Raw genomic sequence first — 15,928 nt, 5'->3', positions numbered from 1 at the left:
TCCAGAGCCTTAGCCCAGTCTTCCACCGAGAGTCTGGCCCAAGATCTGTCCTTGGTGAGAATTGTAGGTTTTTGGGGTTTCTTGAAAATCCCTGGTAGGTGGACCGAGACCAGGAAATTACAGCGACAACATGCAAATAGTTCCAATGACAACGACCTTCTTTCCGAAAAGCTCCAAATACCTACATAATCGAAAGTGGGACCTTTACTTCAGATTCCGAAATGATGATCCACAGCTGGGAACAGGGCTCCCCCTTCCGCCAATCAGCACTGTCATCGTCTTCCTAGCTGCTTGCTAGATAGATCTGTGACTTGTCCTTTGGCATGCACTGGTTGCCATGACAATGGCACAAGCAAAACAATAAAAACAAGATGGCGTTGGACTGTCCACTGTCTGAAGGTGCACGTACGCATGTATGTTTACCTTTGGGTAAATGGCGAGGGCAGACATCTTTGTCCAGCGGAGGAGCTTTGGCCGAATTGATTGCAAAAGGTACTCGCAATGGGGAGGTCAGCGCATGCGCTGCTTTGGCCAGGCGAGACCTAAAAACAACATCTTAGTAGACTTTTACACCCACCAGTCCTTCCAACACACTCTCTTTTGCCTTTTGAAATGCAGAGGCAGCAGAGATCAACCCAAAGGGCATTCTGGGAAACCTAAAAAAGCAAAAGGGTTTGATGAATGCCGTTAGGTCTCTGGATTGTTCTGCCAAAACTGGTGGTACGCTGCACAAAGACCTAATGTGTAAAACACTTTAGCCCTTTCCAGCTGTGTGAGCATGTCCATGATAACAGGTAAGGGAAATACATCCACCACTATCTCCCTATTCAATCCTCTCAAGTCCACACAAAACCTAATCTCACCTGCAGCCTTCCGAGTGAACACTACCAGCGCCACCCACTCAGACATCTCCTCCGCCTTAATTATCCCTTTTTTAAGCTTTCCAACTCAACATTCATAGGCTGTCTCATGGTAAGGGAAACACCCTGCACCCCATTGGCATCCGGCACTCTTTTTCAGTTCTTTCCGAGCATCCTCTTGCATCAACCTCACTGTACACAGTTCTGAACCCTCACCATTCTTCTGTGCATCCATATGCCGTGAACCATCCTTCCTCAAGAGAATAGGCAGTAAAATATTGGGTTCCAGCATTGTCAGGCTCTTACCAGATTTATTTGCATGAGTTAAATGGATAAGCAGAGAATTCCCAACTTCCCTACAGGTATAGCAGGTTAAGTGTTACGGATCTGACCTAACACAAGGGAACAAAGGGATGATGAGCATCAGGCTGTCACTTCAGAACTTAGGAGTTGTCCTGATTCATGCAGCCTCTATAAAATAAACAACAAATGTTTTAGAATTAAAATAATCCCAAGTGGAAACTTGAGGGCCTATTAGGATGGCGGTCGGAAAACCACCCCGACCACCATGGTAGCAGAAAACAACCGCCTGCCGGTACCGCGGCAAAACTGGCGGTCCGATTAGGACCAACCGTCCCCCCAAAAAACGACCGCGGCAGAAAGAGCCAAAGAAAAAATGCCCGTAGCGGGCAGAGAGGGTCAAAAGCTGTCTGCGGCGTATGGATTCTCGGCGGAAACACACTAACCCGCCGCCACAATAGCGGAGACACCGCCCGGAAAATTTGGATATTCCCGATGTGCCCGTGGTACGGTCCGCTGTTTCCGACCGCCGCGGTAGCAAACAGTGATGAATGGGTGATACGGCCGAAGGGCTGTAGCATAGGCACCGCTGCGGATGCTCCGTGAATAAAATGGCGGACAATATGAAAATACACAACATGGCCACCAAGTGCACACAGCAAACTAGTCCTGCCCCTAAAAGCACCTAACACATCCTAAAGACACACACCCATGGTAAATCTGAAAACTACAAATCCCAGGACAACCCACACAACACACCTGACAGCAATAACCCACTTTGACACACCCACATAGCTGAGTATAAAACAAGCCCCTTCCCTGACCACAATCCTTTGCAATACTCCACAACTGAAGGGCCCAACACCGCAGCTGAAAGGAGAGGCAAATCAGCACAGCACAGCACAGCACACAGACATCACCACCACCAACACCATTTCCACACCAGCACAACTAACCCCTTTGCACATCACACACCACATACAACATTTGCAGGGTGGCATGTGTCCAGGCAACTAGCACCCCAACTCACACCATGCACCCCTGTCCCACCCCTGAGCAGGATGAAGTACTCCCTCCCACCCAGATGCATGTGGCAGCCATTGTATGGTTCCCCCTCACCTAACAGGTAGGTAGCCATCTTCCCAGGGAGGGCTGTTTGGGGGGAGGCCTACACTACAACTCCCACCGTGCACCCCTGTACCACCCCTGAGCAGAATGGAGCACTCCCTCCCACCCAGATGCATGTGGCAGCCATTGTATGGTTCCCCCTCACCTAACAGGTAGGTAGTCATATTCCCAGGGAGGGCTATTTGTAGGAGGGAGGCCTGCATCACCACTCCCACCATGCACCCTTGTCCCACCCCTGAGCAGGATGGAGCACTCCCTCCCACCCAGGTGCATGTGGCAGCCATTGTATGGTTCCCTCTCACCTAACAGGTAGGTAGCCATCTTCCCAGGGAGGGCTGTTTGGGGTGGGAGGCCTGCACTACAACTCCCACCATGCACCCCTGTCCCACCCCTGAGTAGGATGGAGCACTCCCCACCACCCAGATACATGTGGCAGCCATTGCATTTTCCACCTTCACCTAACAGGTAGGTAACCAGCTTAACAGGGAAGGGTGTCTGTGGTTAGGAAGCCTGCACTACAACTCACACCAGGCCCACTTGTACCAAAGCTCAGCAGGATGGAGCACTCCCACCACATCCATTACCATTTGTCCTCCATTACATTGCTCTCCACAATCTTACAGGTAGGTAGCCAGCTTCACAGAGAGGGGTGTTTGTGGGTGGGAAGCCAGCACTACAACTTCCACCAGGCACCCCTGTCCCAACCCTGAGCAGGATGGAGGACTCTCTCCCACCCAGATGCATGTGGCAGCCATTGTATCTCACCAACCAATATCACAGGTAGGTAGCCATTTATCAAGGTTGTCCTGTCTGGGGGTGGGACGCCTGCACCACCACTCCCACCATGCCTCCTTGTTTCCAAGCTCAGCAAGATGTAGCACTCACCCCCACCCAGAAGCATGTGTCAGCCATTGCATTGTACACTTTCACCTAACAGGTAGGTATCCATCTTATGCTCTCTTATTCCACCCCTGAGCAGGATGTAGTCCTCCACCACACACACACACAGATGTGTCACAAATTCCACCCAATTGTCAGAACCGAACAGGTAAGTAGACAGGGCATGAACCCAGACATTCCTCCCCAAAAGCCTTTTGCCATATGACAACACCAGAAACTCTCAACACACCAAAGTTCACACAGATCCTAGTGCCTCTTACAGTGTGCAGCCAGCCAAGCGAATGTAACTGTCACAGCAACCAAAGTGTGACTCACCAACTCACATGTTGATGAAACTTGCTGCACAACAATGCACAGCACTGAATGCCATGTGTAAGTGCCATGGGGCCAGAGCATCAATTACCATATGAGAACAAAGAAAGCATGGGTGGCAATACAAATTGAGGTTTGCACATGGCATGACAAAGGAATGCATGAGATAACAATGGCCAATCAATGCTCAGCTGTAACCTCTGCCAGTCAGCGTGATCATCAAAGACGCTTTACATTAAATTGTTGTGGCGCAAGTCGTCAGATGACAACATGTCCATGTAATCACAAAATATGCACGTTGCGCATTGCATGTATTGACATGTCACACCATGGACAAGCAACGCATGTCCTGCCACAGCAAGTCAGGATGCACAGTAGTGTGCAGACAAACTGTGTGATACCTAGTAAACGGTGTTGTGTATGAACAGTGATTAAGGTACATCTAACACCATGCTTGAGGGGTGCACCTCATTGACCATATCCCCTTTGTCCCACAGGTGACCAAGAACTGACTGCAGAGGACGACAACAGCAACCTGCTGAGCCAGTCTCCCCCCCCCCTGCAACATGGACTCTTGGATGTTGACTCCCTGGATTCTTTGGATGAGGAGTTCGAAGCCGGCCCATCTTGTGTGCCAGGGCGCAACAGGACCCCATTTTCCCCCCACCACATCTGCTACAACAACAACATCTGCAGCCCCCTGCTGTAACGGCCTGTGCGTCCTCAACAAGCACCACCACCAGTGCTGCCTGCAACACCCTCCCAGCACCAGAGGATGACCACCCAACGCCACCAACTGAGGAGTGCAGGGAGAGTATGCGTGTGTCTACAGTGATGAGGTAACAGGTCCATGGTAGCAGGACAGGTGGGAGGACAAGGGTCAGACATAGACAACCGGACACTGGGACCGAAGCTCTGGACAACATCAACAGAGTCATTGGAGCCTATGAACAGGCCCAGGGATGAAGGGGTCGGACTGAGCAAGATTCCCGTGAGCTCCTCCTGCTGATGAGGTCCATTACACCCGCATGAGACAAATTGTGGACCTCTTGGGCCAGGTAGTGGCGGTACTGAGGGACAGGCCTGTGCCACAACCAACACCTCCACCTCACTCTGGTGGGCTGCAGGATGACAGTTCACCATCCTCCCCTGCGAGGGGTGAGTCCTCAGACCCCACTGGCCACGCAGCAGAGGGCCCCTCAAAACAACGAGCAAGGGGCCGTCCAAAGAAATCCCTGGGAGTAACCCGTGGCAAAGTACCTGCCAAACGCCAGTCACGGAGCCAGCAATACTGCGTTGGCTTTCTGGACTGTCCTTACCCACACTACCTTGTGAATGGCATCTGTCTGTTGGACTGGGTCACCACATCAATGTGGTGACTACTTGATTGTCTCATCTACCATAACTGACAACTCACTGCATCAATAATCACCTTTTTGTAAATATTCACCCACCCTCACATGTCCCCATTGTAAATAAACGCTACTCACACACACGTCGTTGTGTCAGCTCCGTGTTTATTCCAGGTAGTGCAGTCTTCACCATGATTACAATGTACTTGGAGTATGGAATGTGTGTTGGCAAGGACAGGCTGAAGGGACCTAGTAAAACAGAACAGAATAATATTCACTAGTCAGTTGTTGGAATCACAGCCATCACTCAACACTTGCCATCAAGGTCCTCAATTCTGCACACATTACAATGAGCGACAGTGCTGACATAAGCACAATGTAGATGTGCCAAACAACTCTGTCCCAGAAACATTGTCAGCCACCATTGAGTCAACAACCGTCTGCAGTCACAAAGCTGACACACACCGTGCCAACAACAGTGACATCATCACACAATGGGTCCATTGTACATTGTCACTCACCTTCAAGTGAAGTAGCGGTTGATGAGCTGTCGCCACAGGTCGACACCTTCCTCCTCTCCACTATCCTCATCACTGGACATGGGTTAGTTAGCAGGCGGGGGCCTCGGCTGCTCATCACCATCCAGGAGCAGGGGGATCTCCTTGCGCAAGGCAAGGTTGTGAAGCATGCAGCATGCTACAACGATCTGGCACACCTTTTGTGGCAAAGTACATGAGGGCACCTCCGGTCTTGTCCAGGCAGCAAAACCATGACTTGAGGAGACCAAAAAGTCCGCTCCACCACACAACGGGTTCTCCCATGGGCATTGTTGTAGCGGATTTCAGCTGGTGTCTGGGGATTGCGCACTGGGTCAGCAACCAAGGACGGTTGGGATATGCATAGTCACCTAGGTGTGAGATAAACAGACCTACTTTGTAATACAACTGTGGCAAAGGACAGCCAGTAACACACACATTACTCTAATTGACTCTGCATGCTCACCCACAATCCATGCCTGCTCAGGAAGCAGATCAGCCATCAACTGGGGCACGATGCTGTTCTGCATGATGTATGAGTTGTGGGCCAAGCCTGGAAATTTGGTGCGAGATGATCATATCCGCCTGGCACACCACTTGCACGTTGATGGAATGGAAATGTTTCAGATTCCTGTAGATGTGCTCATGTGCCTGTGGTGGAACCAGCCCAGCATGTGTGCTATCAATGGCACCGACAACATGGGGGATGTGCCCAAGGAGATAAAAGTCACCCTTAACATCCGCCATCTCATGCCTCCTGGGGAAATGTATATATCTGTCCTTGTATATCATCATGGCAGACAGGACATCCCGTAGCACTATGCTGAACATCGGTTGCGAAATCCCACCTGCACTGGCCACCGTGTTCTGGAATGATCCAGTTGCAAAAAAATGCAGGGCCGCCATCACCTTACTTGTTGTGGTGAAAGCACCCGGATATGTCCTCCGAGGCTGCAGGTGGGGCTCCAACATAGCACATAGGGTGGCCCTATCCAGACGGAATTTCCAGATGATCTCCTCATTCTCCATGTCTGCCAGCACTGTGTAGGGACGATGCAGATTTGGTCACCTCCTAGTTAAGACAAAAGGGGACACATGTCAATGAAATATACCATGAGATGTGTACCACATCTTACATTGTAACTGACAGAACGCCAACAAGGACTGTCATCACAGTCGAGTTGCAGACCACCTTACATGTAGTGACCCCTTCAGCTATACTACTCGTACACTTGTCCCCTTTCACACAGCAAGTACCCACCAAACAATATCGGACTATGAGAACGCATAAAGGGATATGGCCACATCTAGCATGATCATCTCTGAGAGTATTTCAAACTGCATATGTGTGAAACTGCAACACCACTCTCTCATACCTAGCTGCTGTACCTGCCACACCTTCAGGGGTAAGTTGCACAGGGCACACATTGACAACACAATGAACACAGTCTGTGCGTAAACTACTTGGCCTGAGCCAAGAAAAGTAGACAGTCTAACATGCACATTGTTCATTGACACACATATCACTGGGATTTTATCGCCCTTTCACACATTGACATGTGTACCCATTGGAAAGTCCATCACAACTCTGTTCTGTGTACATGCCCATCAAAATCACAAGTGACATGTGAGTGAGTACATGCCAATGTACTAAATCACATATAAAAACATGACATGTGTAGTCAGCAGTGGTCTAAATGTCAATATGGCATTGTGTGCACAATGATGTGCCATTAATCATGTGGCCACTGTGCACTGTTGATAACTGGCCATTGGCCATTGACACAGCATGATGTGTCCATAGGTGCTGTCAAACAAAGTGCTAAGCCATCCAAATCACGGTCACTCATTGTAGTGTATGGCACCCAAATCCCGGTAGCTACCGCCTGGCCCCAGCGGTGTGTCACCGCCCATGCCAAAGCCATACTCGCGGTACTGATAGGCATATGAGTCTTGCAATATGGCGGTTGGCATGCTCCACCATCCAAATCATGGTCACTCATTGCAGTGTATGGCACCCAAATCGCGGTAGCTACCGCCTGGCACCAGCGGTGTGTCAACCCCATGGACCATGCCCTTACAGCCAATGGGAACCGCAATCGTGGTAGCCTAATGCAATTTTGAAAATCGCATTAGGCGTGCTATGCCACCGCGGGCCGGTCATTGGATGCAATTGAAAGATGCACCACCGCGGTAGCGCCTGCCTGGCCCCTGCGGTGTGTCACCGCCATGGACCATGCCCTCACAGCCAAAGGGAACCACAATCGCGGTAGCCTAATGAAATTTGGAAAATCGCAGTAGGCGTGCTCCAACACCTGGGGCCGGTCATTGGATGCAATTGAAAGATGCGCTACCGCGGTAGCGCCTGCCTGGCCCCTGCGCTGTGTCACCGTCATGGACTATGCCCTCACAGCCAATGGGAACCGCAATCGCGGTAGCCTAATGCACTTTTGAAAATCGCAGTAGGCGTGCTCCGCCACTGCGGGGCCGGTCATTGGATGCATTTGAAAAAAAGGCTGACCTGGAACACCAATTGCAGCAGCTTAGAACCACAGAAACTACCCCAGGGGGCTATATATGTGTGGGAGAGAGCCTCACATTTCCACAGCTTCCAGTGCCTACTGCCTGAGACCCCTCACCTGCCGCTACTGCTGCTGCCTCCAGGGACTGCTGCCTGCCATTCATCAACACCATCAGCTTCTGCCTCCAGGGACTGCTGCCTGCCACCCCGCAACACCAACTGTAGCAGCTGCTGTCCCCTGGCCATAGTGATGGCGAGGACTGAGAAGATCCGGGTCAGTCCCTTCACCAGCGAGGAGCTGGAGGTCCTTGTGGACGAGGTGCTCACACACTATCCCAGGCTATATGGGGCCCCAAATATCATGGTAAGTCTTCAACGGTGTGAGTGAGAGTGCAGGGGGGCACACATGAAGTTGAGATGCTGCAGTATGTGCCCGAGTGTGTGGGGTTTTGTCATGCAATGCCTAGCATGCTTTCTCCAGGGGGAAGGGGTGTGTAGCCTATGTCACACGTTTCCCTGCCTGCACATCAAGATTTGAGGGACATGTATTGTCTTGTAAGCCATACAGCAGCAAGTTGGTAATGCAGGAGTCAGGACACTCATTGCTTGTGTGAATGGCTGTGTGGGTCTGACAAGGACACAGCACTGAATGTACAGAGTGTGACATGTGTCTTATTTTCCTTACTCTCCATCAATGAGCCGTCTCAGCCCTGTAAATCGCACATGACCAGCCTTGTGAGAAGGGTGTGGGCTTGTGAGATCATGTCCCTCAATGTGACATCCATGACACAGTGAGCCATTCACAGGGCAAGGACATTGAGGGTTGCACAGTGTTGGACACAGTGAGTCTACCCACAAACATATGTTGATATGAAATGTATGTCTTGCTTCACTTAAAAATGGACTATAGATGTGGGCAGACTACACATGGCTTTATGTGCTGGCATTCTGCATGTGTATAGAAATGAGCAGGTACTGTGTCCACCCTCACACCTGAATGCATGTACTGTGGGTGAGTGCTTGCAATGTTCAACACTCCGTCAATCATTCCCTTTGGTTTTGCTTTGTTCGCCCTAAGTTAGCAGGGTATGCCCAGCCGTGTGTCCCTTGCTCACTTTGCCACTGGATTCAAGCTAGCCTGGCTGATGACGGCTGATTAGCCAGAAACAGGTCCCAGGATGCTTGTTTCCGGTCCAGGGAAGACATGGCTTGGCAGTTTGGGCTGGACTGTTCCCATAAGGCACAGGGTCAGACTGATTTGCATATGGCCATGTCTGAACTGGGGTGGCAGAGTGAGCTAAAGATTGATGATGGATTAAACCCAGATCATTTGACTGGGGGTGAGTGCTTGCAATGTTCAACACGACGTCCATCATCCCCTTTGGTTTTGCTTTGTTCGCCCTAAGTTGGCAGGGTATGCCCAGACGTGGGTCCCGTGCTCACTTTGCCACTGGATTCAAGCTAGCCTGGCTGATGACGGCTGATTAGCCAGAAACAGGTCCCAGGATGCTTGTTTCCGGTCCAGGGAAGACATGGCTTGGCAGTTCGGGCTGGACTGTTCCCATGAGGCACAGGGTCAGAATGATTTGCATATGGCCATGTCTGAACTGGGGTGGCGGAGTGAGCTAAAGAACGATGATGGATTAAACCCAGATCAATTGACTGGGGGTGAGTGCTTGCAATGTTCATCACTCCGTCCATTATCCCCTTTGGTTTTGCTTTGTACGTGTGGTTCTCCCATGCTGATGTCCCATGTGAGATGCATTCTTGTCTCTGTGAGACAGATCTGTGGATTTGTGATGAGTCAGTATCATGCTACCGTACTGAGAAATATTGGTACATAACACTGTGTCATTGATGTTTCCCCCTCTTGTCTCCCATGCCTACAGCTCAAAGTACACCAGCGTAAGGCCATGTGGAGGGCCATTGCATGCAAGGTTTGGGCTCTGGGGGTCTCCAACCAATGGCGCACTCACTATCACAAGTGGTGGGATGACATCTGCCGGCTGAGCAAGAACGTGGCCGAGATGACATTGGGGCTGATCCATCGGACTGGCAGGTTGGCGCGGCGCAGCATGACACCACTAATGGCCCGCATCTTGGCCGTGACACAGCCTGAGCTGGATGCACATTTGAAGGAGCACCAACAGCAAGCTAAGGGTGAGTATTCTGGGAAGGGTGACTTTGGCTGTGAGTGGCTGCATGTGTACACAGCCTGGCCCAGCTCTGGGCTATGTGATGTTGGTAGTGTGATGCAGGGGCTTGTAAGTGGCCTCTGTACTGGGTGCAGCTGTTATGCATTTCCCCTACATGTACTTCCTAATGTAATTTGATTACTGGGCATTTACATTGCAATCTGAGTCATGGTCTTCGGATATCGTCTGCAATGGGTTAGTCTGGTGAGTCACATGGAACGGAACAACAGTATGCCTGTTCTGAGTGTGCTTTCATCAATGCGTGCATTGCCTGACCTCCGATTTGTGAGGCTTGGACATCTGACGCCATTGTGCAACAGTAGTTGTGCCCCAAAGTACAACATGGTGGATGGAATGGGCTCATGGCTATTGTGGACTGCTATGTTGGAGTCTGTATCTGTGTTGTCCCCTTCTGCTCCATCCAGATATGACAGTGGCAACATGTTGTGGGTTTCATCCTTGCCCCCATCAGGGCCCTAGGTGTGTTCAGAGATATTTGTGTGTCTGCTTTAACGGAGCCACCGGCAGGATATTGTGCTGCGGCTCACTTATGCCTGGTTTGCTTGTTGTCATGCACTGTTCGAGTGAAAAGTTGAGGTTGCACAATGTTATTGCACAGGGTGGTGTGCAACATGTAGATTTCATCATCTTCAGTGATGTTTTGTTTGCATATGTTTGTTCTGTTGATGCCAATGAACTGACCCTATATCTCTCTCTCATGCAGCATCTCCCGTGGGCATGGAAGGACAGGGGATGGACACCAGTGGTGAGGCATCAAGCACATCAGCTGCACTCAAGCACAGTGACACAGATGTGGCCAGTTCCTCGGAGGGGGACAGGTGTCTGCTGGAGGAATCACAGCCAGAGACACAGAGCTCTACATCATCTGATGACGGCGGTGACGCATCTTTGTTGGCGGGCACAGTGAATGGGAACTCTGCCTCCTCATCCACAACACAGCGTACAGTGCCCACCCACCCAGCTACTTCCACTAGTGCTGCCCGTGTTCGCACCAGTAAGAAGGGAAGTGTCCCTCATCCCAGGCACCGCTGCCCCTACCCCTGTCCCCCTTGCTGCCCTCAGTGCTGCGTCTGTGGACCTTTTGTGCCAGCTGTGTGTGGGCCAGACAGCTCTCCTCAATGCCTTCATAGACCACAACAAAAAGTTGACACAGGTGGTTGCTTTCATGGAGGGCATACATTCAGATGTGGGTGGGCTACACCGGACTGTCCAGTCTTTGTCCTCCGCAGTGACGGCAGCCCTTTAACTGGCACGATCTCGGAGTCCAGATCCAGTCCTGTTGTCCACCCCCTGCCAGTGGCCACATCTGATGATAGCGGCCACGCACAACAGCCATCAAGGTCAAGATACAGCACAAGCAGCACACAGCATCAGCAGCAGCCCAAGCGGTCAAGGGCGCAGACACCATCCCCACAGAAAACTAAAGCCACCCCAGAAGGCAAAGACAAAAGCCTGTCTGGCAACACCAAGGGCCACAAAGCCAAAACGCAGACCTCAGGGTCACATGCCTCAGAGGCATCCCCAGCCAAGAACTCTCCTGTCCCTAAAGCGTCTTGCAGAGACAAGCACACAGTTTCCGTGCCCACTGAGAAGGTGGTGCCTGCTAAGAGTACACATAAGAAGAACTCCAAGGCAGATTCACCCACAACCTCGACTCCCATCCAAAACCCAGTGAAGCAGGGGAAGGAGGGAACTGTAGGGGGAACACCTGGTAAAAAGGGGATGGAGGTGCTAAGGCAAGGCCAGGCCAAGCGAACTGCAGGATCCAGCATGTCCCCAGAGGGTGGGCCACCGTCTGAACCTGATGCAGCTTTGGTGGTGAGTGTGCCTATTGTGTCCACACCACTTCCCATTAATCCCAAGACAGGGAAGCCATTTCGAGTCCCAAAGAAGGCACCCCTCCACAATTTCCCACCCGCACTGTGTCTCACGGCAGCATGACTCCACCTCCACGTGCCACTACACCACCTGGTCCAAGCAGCCCTTCGGCTTCCCAAGCCAATGATGCCTCTACCTCAGCTGGGCCTCTCTCTCCCCGGGCCAGGCCTCCAACTGTCCCCGCGACACAGCCATCTCCCAGTCTGACTGACAGCCAAGTCTGAGTGGTAGTCACCCTCACACACCTGTCTCTCCTACAGCGGTGCCTGTACTGCCCATTCTTACCCCCGACTGTGTTGGTGACCATGGCAGGGTACAGTCGCACACATTCCCAGTGCAGCTTCTTATGGGCCCACTCTTCACTTTGTGCTGGCCACTGGCCTTGTTGTTCACTGCTGGTTACCCCTTGCCTGTGCAGCTTCTCCTGGACTCACTCTGCACATTGGACTGGCCACTGGCCTTGTTGTTCACTCCTGTTTGCCCCTTGCCTGTGCAGCTTCTAATGTAACTACTCTGCACATTGGACTGGCCATTGGCCTTGTTGTTCACTCCTGTTTGCCCCTTGCCTGTGCAGCTTCTCATGGGCTCACTCTGAACATTGGACTGGCCATTGGCCTTGTTGTTCACTCCTGTTTGCCCCTTGCCTGTGAAGCTTCTCATGTAACTACTCTGCACATTGGACTGGCCATTGGCCTTGTTGTTCACTCCTGTTTGCCCCTTGCCTGTGCAGCTTCTCATGGACTCACTCTGCACATTGGACTGGCCATTGGCCTTGTTGTTCACGCCTGTTTGTCCCTTGCCTGTGCAGGTTCTCATGGACTTACTCTGCACATTGAACTGGCCACTGGCCTTTTTGTTCACTCCTGTTTGCCCCTTGCCTGTGCAGCTTCCCTTGTAACTACTTTGCCCATTGGACTGGCCATTGGCCTTGTTGTTCACTCCTGTTTGCCCCTTGCCTGTGCACCTTCTCATGTAACTACTCTGCACTTTGTGCTGGTCACTGGCCTTGCTGTTGTCCAATATCGGTGCCTATCTGTGCAATATGTGAATAAAGACAGTTGCTCCTGTTGTCTGTTTTGTCAGTGTCCTTACTGATTAAAGTTATTTCTGTGTGTGTATGGTTTACTGTGCCACATGCTCTGTATGCCACTTAAACATTGCTAATGGCTTGTCTGACTTTTTCTAGTTTTTACAGGGGTGACAGGGACTTCAGTTCATCCTGACTCTGATGCTTGTGGGTGCAATGATGGTGGTTTTATTTTAAATACTGTTGTCATTATCATACTTTGTTCATATTAGCTATATTGTACACATGTCTGGTTTGGAGGCACTGGCAGCAGAGAGTGTGATTCTATCCACAGGATAGCAGGCAGGCTGGCCAGGGTAATCATGTATGTGTGATCTTACTTTATCTGATACTCAGCAGTGTAGGTGTATAGTCATCTTGTGATGGTCAGTCATCCTAGTCACATGGGTTACTTTCAATGTGTGCACTTGGGTGGTCTAGAAGTGTGAAGGGGTGGATTTGTCGGGAGTGTTGATGTGTGTGTGCCCCTGCAATGTCAACTACACACGTGCCACCCAGGAGTAGAGTGCCTGTTTGTGTGATTGTTCAGCCCTGTGATTGTGTGCACATGTGTGTGTTTTATGTTGTGCAGTGTGTTGTTGTGTCCTTGCAGTTCTGGCTGACTCCTACTTGTTGTTATTGGCAATTGTGATTATGCAGAGTATGTGACCGGTAATTCAGTGTGGTGTCTTGTTGATCATCCATGTGTCTTGATGCTGTGTGTGGTCACTGTGCTTACCTGCTCAGCCACAGTGACATTGTGGGTGTGTTTTCACATGCATTGCTGTCACATGGGGCTTTATTGCCTCCAGTATGGCATAAGGGATGTGGTAACATACCATCCACTATCTGTGCTTCAGACGCCTAGCCATTGTGAGTCTGCACTCCATCTATTTGTGTATGGTACACTCCTGCCATGTCCACTACTGACGTACACACCACTTCACTTCACTTTCATGTCAGCTGTCCCCTTGGGTTGCCTGTGTGTGTGCCTCCCCATCACTTCATTTTTGACACTGTGCTTTGTGGTGCAGATCTTTGCGCAGTAGCAATGTGCCACTCAGGACATTTTGCCACATGGTTATATGTGATTCTCTTGTACTGTTTAGCAGTCGTGGTTGTTCATATGCAGTTCAACTGTTTGTGCTGCACAGTCCTCTGGTCAGGTTGTTTCCACTTTGGTGTCCCAAACTTGTGCATCTGTGGATGTTGGGTTATGTGTATGTGTGTTTGCTGAGGTACTGCTTCACTTCTGGAGTGTGGTGTTGTCTGTGTGCTGTTTTGGTTGTTGTTGTGGGTGTTCATTGTGTGTCACTCATATCTGTGTGTGACTGGTATGTTTGGTGTGCACACACTGCTTGGTGTGCGTGCTGTTGGTGTATGTTGCCTTGTCATTGCCTTGTGTGTATCCCCTGATGTCCTGCTGTGTTTGCAATGTGAATTTATTGGCATGTGCATCTGTTGTGTGTTTGATGTGGCTGTGTGCAGTGTTTGGGCTGTGTTGTCTCTTACAGCTGACAGATGCTCTGTGTGTGGTGTACTATTTGCATGTCAGAGTGTGTTTAGTTGGTGTGGTGTGTTTCATTCAGATATGTGTTACCGGTGTGGTGTGCCTTACTTGTGTGTCTCTCACATGAACTTAGGTCTATTCTAGTTCCTGTGCTTGTGTTAGGTGCGTCATTGGTGTTTTCTCTTCTCATATTTGAGCTGTCTCTTGTCATTCTTGTGCATGTACAGGCATGTGGTACACTATGACACCATGTTGACTTGATGGGCGGTGTGGTATGTCTGTCCGTGTGTCATTATAGGTCCATTCGTCCCAGCTTGTGTCCATGATTGTTTTGTGATGGTGCACTTCTTGTCTGTGTTGTGGTTTGTTGTCTGTGCATTGTTTGTGACTGATGGGGTTGTGCACTCCTGTTCTGTCTGTGCTCCCATTGCCTTTCCACAGTTTTGCTGCACAGGTCATGTCTGGTCTTGTTTTGGTTCTGTGTGTGTTTTAGTTGTGTTATGAGTTTGACTGTTGTTTTTGTGCAGACATTGGTTCTGGCATCCCTATGTGTGTGTGATGTTTGTGGATACCACAGAGAGAGTGTGATTGTTTGTCTGTGTAATGACTGGACATTGTTGACACCCTTCTGTGTGTCTAACACTGGTGTTGTGTGCTGCAGGTGTGATGGGGTATGTGTGTAGATTCTTACATGTGTTTGACAGTCATGGAGTGTTGATATGGGCCCTGTGTGTTGTGCTGCTGACATACTCCTGTCAAGTAGTTGGATAAAGAGATGTTGCTGTTCACTGTTTGACTTCAGGGCCTTCCTATTATTCCTGTGCCTATACATGGGTTGCCTTGCTGTCTCCCTGAGTTGTTGCACTGAGGTGACTGTGGTTTGGCTTCACTCACTGTGCCAGTCATGTGTGATTTGATGGGCTGAGGGTGTTGTTATATGTTTCTTGTCTTGCATGTGATGTACACATGCTTGGTAGTTAGCTCCTTGTCCTTCACTTTGTGTGTACCTCACTTTAGCTTTCCTATATGTTGTACTCCATTGCTGCTGGCATGTGGTCTGTGTATGTGGCTGTGTGTCAGTGTGGGTTATGTCTGTGTGACTTTACAGGCTATGTGTCTAGTGGAGTGTTATTCATTATCCTTGTGTGTGTTCATTTTATGCTTGGACTCAGTTTTCTAGCCATGTGTGTGGTGTTGTTGTGGTGTGTGGGTTGCCCTGGCCCTGTGCTTCTGTGCTGTGTGTTCCTCTGCAGCCATACCTGCTGAGGGTATCTCCCTAGTTGTTTGGTGTGTGGTGCAGGGTGTGGGTTCACCTGGCTTGTTTTTGGGCATGTGAGTGCACAGGAGGG

This window comes from Triturus cristatus, chromosome 4_2 (genome assembly GCF_964204655.1).
Source record: "Triturus cristatus chromosome 4_2, aTriCri1.1, whole genome shotgun sequence".
In the NCBI taxonomy this organism is placed as follows: Eukaryota; Metazoa; Chordata; class Amphibia; order Caudata; family Salamandridae; genus Triturus; species Triturus cristatus.
This window is presented reverse-complemented; position numbering follows the sequence as displayed.